This window comes from Cebidichthys violaceus, unplaced genomic scaffold (genome assembly GCF_023349555.1).
Source record: "Cebidichthys violaceus isolate CVI_PGR_0920_01 unplaced genomic scaffold, fCebVio1.0.p SCAF_16, whole genome shotgun sequence".
Lineage (NCBI taxonomy): Eukaryota > Metazoa > Chordata > Actinopteri > Perciformes > Stichaeidae > Cebidichthys > Cebidichthys violaceus.
Genome location: NW_027176329.1, coordinates 11,526,546 through 11,534,544, shown reverse-complemented (window position 1 = coordinate 11,534,544; position 7,999 = coordinate 11,526,546). Strand labels below are relative to the sequence as shown.

The 7,999-nt window shown below is 36.9% G+C and overlaps 1 pseudogene; it reads left to right on the top strand.

The window, feature by feature from the left end:
- Positions 1-1,253: 1,253 nt before the first annotated feature.
- On the top strand, positions 1,254-7,319 carry LOC137872967 (uncharacterized; annotated as a pseudogene).
- Positions 7,320-7,999: the final 680 nt, after the last annotated feature.

Below are 7,999 nucleotides of genomic sequence, written 5' to 3'. Positions count from 1 at the left end.
CATACATTATAACACAGCATTAATGTTAATATCCACAACCTTTCAAGACCACTGAAGTTTTGTGAGTTTGTGGAAGGCAACTACGGGTAACTAAATCCAAACGCTGATTATTGCAACAATAAATTATTCCCATTTCTGTTTTCTGTGTTTATTTGAAACACAACCTCCTCAATGATTCATCTGATGGGATATGCCAACGTAATTTCTCGGAGACAAGGTTGGGATATGGCAGCTGCTAAACAAAGTTAATAGTTTGGCATTTTTGGGAAAAACATTTTCGCTTTCTTGCCAAGAGTAAGATGAGAATATCAATATCACTTTCATGTGGACGTTGTAATGGTAAATATGAAGCTAGCAGCAGGTTAGCTTGCTCTGTCTGAAGTTACAGTAAGAAAGTCTGATCCCTAATTAGCACTTTGTATCTTGTTTATTTAAACTGAAATGTTTAAATGAGAAGTTGTAGTCATGGGCAGTTATGTACATATTTATATTTATTGGATGGGAGCAGTGAGTTTCGTCATCGCTGTGAGATTGATATATAGAGACTCCATTAAATAATTTTTCATACAATGTAATGTGTTAATTAGTGTAAATTAGAGGTGCTGACAGGCGGAATTTGTTATCTTTGGACAGATCCAAGCTAGTTGTTTCCAGACTTTATGCTAAGCTAAGCCAACTGGCTGTGCCAAGTGGTAAGTATCATTCTTCTCATCTACTTATTAGCAGGAAAGTGAAAAAACTACCTTACACTTAACTCATGTTATAACCTGCTTTATGTAGATTTGGTTGTTGATTAGAATGCAAAACATTTAGAAAAATGAATGTGAATCTGTGACAACTGCCACTATCTGATGAGGTAAATCTCACCTGCATGTTTTGTTAAACAGACCAATAATTACCTAGAACAAACTTAAATAGTTTGACATTTGAACTTAGTTTGACTTATTCACTTTCATGCTGTGTTAGAGAAGATGATTAATTGATGACACTCGTGTTTATTCAGTGTGAAGCTACAGCCAGTAGACAGTTAGCTTAGCATAAAGACTATAAACAACAACAAAACACAACAAAACAAAACAGTAATTTGTTGTTGTTTAACTTTGATTTTTATACAGATTTAACAAACGAAATAAGTTCTGTTAATTATTTAGCTTTATAGGTTTTTGTAGGTGAGTTTTGTTACCTTCCAACAGTGCCAAGCTAGCTGCTTCTACCCATTTCCAGTCTTTATGCTTCACATTTACTGCACAGATATGGTGGTATCAATCCTCTCATCTAACTCTCAGCAAGAAAGCGAATAAGCATATTTCCCAAAATATTAAACTATTCTGTAAAAAACATGTTTAGTAGATGCAAATAACATTTTGAGGACTTTTTTTTTAAGCACACAGCTTAAATTTCACTCAAAACATATATATATATATATATATATCTATATATATATATATATATATATATCTATATATATATATTTCGATTTACATTATATTTTATGATTTTTTTATGACTTGAATTGAGATTATTCTGTCATACTTTTCCTAAAGGGACGAATAACATTTTTATGAACATATGCTATTCTTTTAGCTCCATACTGCAGCACCCCAAAGCCACAGATATCAGGTTCAGACGCCATTATGGCATGTACTCGCAAGAAGCAGCATTGTATTCAAAATATAGATCTTTATTAGTGCAAAAATATTCATTTCATGTTTAAAATCAGCTTCGCACAGACAGTAACAGCTTTGTTGGTATCCAACAACACACTACAGGTCACGCATCCCCGTAATGGGTTGTTAATAATAAGGAGTAGTTAACCTAATCCAGGAGTAGCGCACAAACTATACGCCAGGGCGCTTACTGTCGCAGACAAACACTACCCAGGGTTGGCAAAACTAACAATTGATTAAAAAATAAAGAAACCGGTCCAGCAGAACCAAACGTCAGTTCCACTTGGTTACAATACCATAGAGTTGAAAGGAGTGTCTCCTTATTGCTTTAACAACGTATCCTAATATTTGTTTAGGAAATGTTCACTAAAGCTTTGTTCTCTAAGCTTTCAAAAATGAATGTGATGTTTTTCAGAAGTTCACAAAGGTTCAAGCACACACAAAAACACATGTGCACATTACTATGTACATAAACACACATATAAAGCCATGAATGAGGCTATAAATCATCATCTCTTTTTTCTCTTTGTTAGGCTTTTAAATATACCTCACTCTTGTCAAACAAACCTCGGTATTTTAGAGAATATACTAGCGGTTGATGAATAAAAATCAATGCTCACATTATTCTGTTTTTTGTATTGAGTGACTGATCCAAGCCTCTGACTTGACATAAAAGCAGATGCCCTGAGCCGGCGAAGCTCATTTGAAACCCACTTCAGACACTCATCTGTGCAGTTGGATCATTTAACGTGTCTTTGAAGGTCTCTGTTGCATTGAGATCATCTTCTTTGTGCCGATAAAACACAAATCTGTGTAAGAGTGAGATGATGAAGTTCATCTGGGTCTGTGCGGCACTGATGGCCATGTTTGTTACAGATAAGAGCACTTACTTAAAGCATTGCCTATGATAATGACCTCAGCCTTCATCATTGTTGCTTTGACATTCTGAAATGGAAATATGTTTTACTCACTAACTATATCAAGCTTGAGAAAATTTGACTACTGCTAACGCCTCTACAAAAATTGTCCAGGATCTTAATGGTGGGATTACTTTTGTAAGTGTTAAATATTGTAATTTTTTTGAAAAATAAAAATCAATAGACAAAAGACACTATAGTTGTTATTAGCAATTAGAGTGTTGAACTGGACTTGTATGAATAAAATATTTGCAAGCAGACAAACTTTATCAAAATTGTAAGAGCAAGTCTATCAATAATTAAATTACCTGTGACAAATAGAACATAACCATGTAAAGATTATCTTTCTGCTTATCTGGGGCCTGGTTGCTATAAACGTTTTGAAGAAATTATTGAAACTATATTTATATTATTATTAACACTCCGACAAGGATGATGACTATGGTGAGACGTGATAAAGAAGATGATCTCAACACTGTATTTAGGACAGTGGTGATTTGTGTAATATAGTTTGATCACTGTGGCTATCTGAGTTATTTTCCTCATTTGTAAAAAAAAAAAGTAATGCCTTCTGAGTCACCTTGTCTCTTTCTCTTCGGATCGCAGGTGAGTCCCTGACCTGTAACACCTGCAGGGTGGGCGTGCCAGGTAAATGTCTGCACAGCTCCACTAGGAACTGCATTGACTCTGAGCCCAACTGCTACAGGGGAGAACTGGGTGAGTAACACTCAAGTGATCACCTGCTGTTCTTTTTAGTCCATGACAACAGATGGGTGTTTCCCTGCATGAGTGTGTAACACTTATCTAAACTCAAACTATTAGACACTGCTGAAGATGAACAACCTGTCCTGGCAGTACGGATTAAGGTGTGGCCGGAAAGCATGACCTCAATGTTTTTGCATGTTTTAGACCATTTACTACACATTGCTATGGTAAAGGTGTGCAGCCTTTTGTCAATAAATCATCATGCTGGTGAGTTCATGTGATGGTGAAAGGCTTTGAAAAACATTTTTAAGTCAAGTGTCATGTGACCCATGAATGCGGCAGGCTACTGTTTGGAAACTAATACTTGATTTGGATTCTATTTGAAAAAGTTGTGGCCATTTCATGTATTTCTGTGAGATCAGGTTGCTTAGTACTTAGAGGACAATGACGAGGTGAAGATTCAAACATCGTGTACTTTTTTAATTCTGAAGTAACCAGGTTCATAAAGCCTGTGTTTATGTTTACTGTCTGTGAGTCAGTCTGCCGCTCCCTTAATACTGTCACCTATTGTTACTGTTGCTATTACTCAACTCAGCACAATACCTGCCACACAAAAGCAAACAAACCCTCTAATGAAACACACACACACAGATCAAAAAATAATGTAAGGCCAACAGGGGTTAGACATGGCCGTAGTGTTAGATACTAAATCCGGGCATTTCTCCCATATACAAATTCCACACTATGCAGTTGGAACACACTACACATTCAATTATGCAACACTTAATATAAATAGTATGTTAGTATGCGATTTCAAACAGAGCCTAAATACATCTACTCAAGTACTAACTTAAGTATAATTTTGAGGTACCTGAACATAAATAGTATTTCCATTTCCTGCTACTTTTAGATGAGATATAGATGAAACAAAAAATTGGCACTATCAAAACGCTGCCTACAAATTGATGCATCGGTAATTATAATACAATAGATTCTTTACTACAACTCTCTGAAAGTGGCCGGTTTGGGTACTGGGTTACTAATACTGCAGTTTTACTGGAACTTTTAAATCAGGACTTTTAGGTATTTGGGCTTTACAGGATCTGAGTATGTCTTCCATCAATGAATGACACATTGTATTCACAGACAGACACAAAGTTGCAACGTATACTTTTCTATGTAAAAAGTTTTAACAACTTGATCTGATCTCCTCCTTTAGTCTTCAACATCAGTCGTTTTGTGACCCTGCAGACTCGAGGCTGCATTGCCTCGTCTCTCTGCAACCGAACCGAATCCGGAGCCCTCCTGACTGCCGGATACACCGTCACTGCAGCACTGACCTCTGTAACGGAGCCACATCCCTCCAGGTTCCTCTCACTGCTGCTTTGAGCAACGATCTACTGGCCGTTTGTATCACCTGGAGCCTTTAAAAGAAACAAAAAAACATCCTATTCATTACTAGGGTGTCGTCTTTGTACGCAATCATTGAGGAGTAGCTTTATTGTAAACTCCCATTGTTGTAGCTTCTATGCATGTAAATGTATTGTTCGGAACAGAACACAGTATAAAAGCACAGTGTAATGACATGTTGTGTCCATGACAATTGCATGACAATTTGAAAAAACAAAATGCATCTGTAACTACCACAACAGAATTTTTTAACTGCATGTTAACAATGAAACTAATGAAATAAAAAAAATGTATTTGTGATCAAACTTAATGACCGTGAGATCCTCCAGGCTGTGAATGTTTGAGCAGAGTTTTCAGGTAATGAGTCAAGACTTCCTCTTCACATAACTGCAACATAAACCTGATGAACCGCATTCTTGCACATTGTTTCTTCAGTGAGTCCGACCTGAAAACGTCATTACTCTCTCAAAAGCTGTTTGAAGCAGGTAGTTTTTAAAAGGAATCCGTTGACCTCGTAGCCCTCAAGAAAGATGAATAACGTTTGGAAAGCAGTGATCATCCTGAGTGCCTTCATTGCAGCAGGTATGTTAAGAATAAAATCAAATGCACTGAGGTAAGAATGAATGTAACTGTAGAGCTACACTGAAGCAAATTGAGGATTTATTAAAAACTATAATTATACCTTTATTCACTATGATTATTATTGTTGTAGAATAAAATGTCTTTTATGTTATTTTTTCATATTTAACCACGCTTTCATTCATCTGACCACCACAAGTAGGATCTTCATATCTTTGTTAAGCACCATCTAACACTGTAATTGGATGACAACTGTTCTCAAAAGAAATGGATTCTACTGTGGTTCATTTCTTGGAAGAAACCAAATCTTTGGGATAAACAAAGACAAAGATGAGTTTTATTAATTGGCGTTCGTGATTAAGTCTCAGGTGAATTCACTGCAGCTTAATGACATTGAGTCTGCTACAAATGTCTTTACCAGTGCTAATTGCCACTGGTCTATTATGATATTCCTGTTTACGTTGTGTGAGAATCAGTATCAGTATCATATGTTTCAAGGCAAAATAAAATGTTTGCAGAGCTTCCTGAATTTTGACCCCTGTTCAGGAAGGATGATACTAAAGAAAGAGAAATAAAAGTAGCCCATACATTTATTCAATTGCCTAAAATATATCAGACTCCTGGAAGTCACTGAACTTGTAAACGCCTGTTTTTTTTGTTTTTTTTTACGCCTGTAAAACTACAAATAACCATTTTACACTTCATAAAAGTCAGATACAACACGTAATTGACAAGCTCTAGAGGTGCTGGTGGAGAAACCAGAAACTAGCACAGATTCCCTGATACTGCTGAAACTCTGAAAAGTTGCTGAGTGAGTTTTGTTACTGTGAATCTGATTATCACATATTTTCTTTCCCTTCAACAGCACAATGCCTGGACTGTCGTCAATGCGTTGTTGGTGTATTTGGGACGTGTCTGTTCGGAACTGACGTCCAATGTAATAATGCAACTGAGAGCTGCTTCCGCGGAGAAGCACGTAAGGGAACCGCCACAACACTCTGGACATACTGTGAATACACTACAAGGGTTGACGTTTACCTAGGCCTACAACATATGGAAATGGATAATAAAATCAGACATAATGAAATTACCAAACTAAATAAATTAGCATCAAAATCATGCCTTAGAAACATTTCCAAAACACAAGAACAAATATTGGAAGGTCAAACCCCTCTGTAGAGAGGTTTTATTCTACCAATGATGTTTATTCTGCCGTTACTTGTTGCAAAGCTAAACATGCTTCGTATAAAGGTTGAAGATAGGAGTTTGACTTTGAGGTATTAAACTATGGAAACAGTATTGGGCAACCAACTGAACAAACAAATAGACTTAGGACAATTTTATTGTAAAAGAATAACTAGTAGGCTACAGTAACAAGACAACTGGATTCACAAAAGCAGTTGCACTAGTTACCTTGTCCCTGGTGCCAGTTAGAAACAGTGTAGAAACAGCATATTACACATGAAAGATCAATAAATATAAAGTGCAACACAGTAATTAATCTAATAAACATGGTAATGCTCTATTAGCAACACATTACAGCTAGCTTAGTACAATGTGAACTGATCATGCAAAACTGAATTAACAAATCAAACAAAACAATTGTTATCAAAGTTGTACATTTAATGAGTACAAAAGATGCCTGTAAATATTTGCTTGGTCACAGATCTGACAAAAATGGTGGATGTAACCATACAAATATAATATATGGCAGAAAAATGCTGGCTTTCAAATGTTAACATTTGCTGACATCCTCTTTTGTTTCCAATCCTCCCAGAGTTCAACGCGACGGGGACGTTGACCCTGCACTCCCGCGGCTGTCTGGACTCAGACCTGTGTGGGAAGACGCTGACCGGCAGCCTCCTGGGTGCTGCTTACACCAGCAGTTTCCAGTGTTGCACAACCACCCTGTGTAATGGAGTCACCTCTGTCCAGCTCTCTCTGACTGTGGCCCTCTGTGCTGCCATCCTGTCCTTTCTCATGTAATGAAGATATTGTAAAATCCATGAAGCATCAATTAAATGAATCATTGTGAGCTCTTTTTCTGCCTCGTGTCATCATGCATTAAATACAGATTCAGGGCAATAGCCATGCATTGAAGACAATGAGATCATGTCTTCAATATATAGCCTATAAACAAGCTTGAATCTGTACAGGCAGATGGCTGAGAGGACTACTCTAGATTTTTTAATTGTCCTTTATGCTTTTAGATTGTAGAAAGTCAGAGCAACAAATAGATGTTATCATGCATGAAGGGTTTACAAAAAAGTAATGTTTTGTAGCCACGCTGCCTGGAAATTGAATTCCAGGCAGCCTGGAGAGAGTTTGGGAAAGCCTTTTAGCTTTATGTTGGAAGATAGAATGGCAGGACTTTATTCATGGGTCCCTAACAATTTATTTAAGAATGTGACTGGCATGCGAAGAACAGGTTTGTGTGCACTTAATATGCAGGGCTTGTTTTGAAAGGTTGATCTGTGCTGTGACATGTTGTCAACACTTGCCAGTTGCAGTCTACAATGCGCTATTGTTTTCACCACAGATGACCTGACTGGTAGAATAACAACCTCCGTCTGATATTGGAGAGTCAGTTGCTGCTGCACAATTTAGATCTCAATAATCTTAAAGTTTTAAAGACCCTCTAATTGGCTTGCTCAGATTTTGGTCACTGAAGATAGTTGCACCCAATTATTCATAAAACCCCTGACTTTTTTAATAACATTG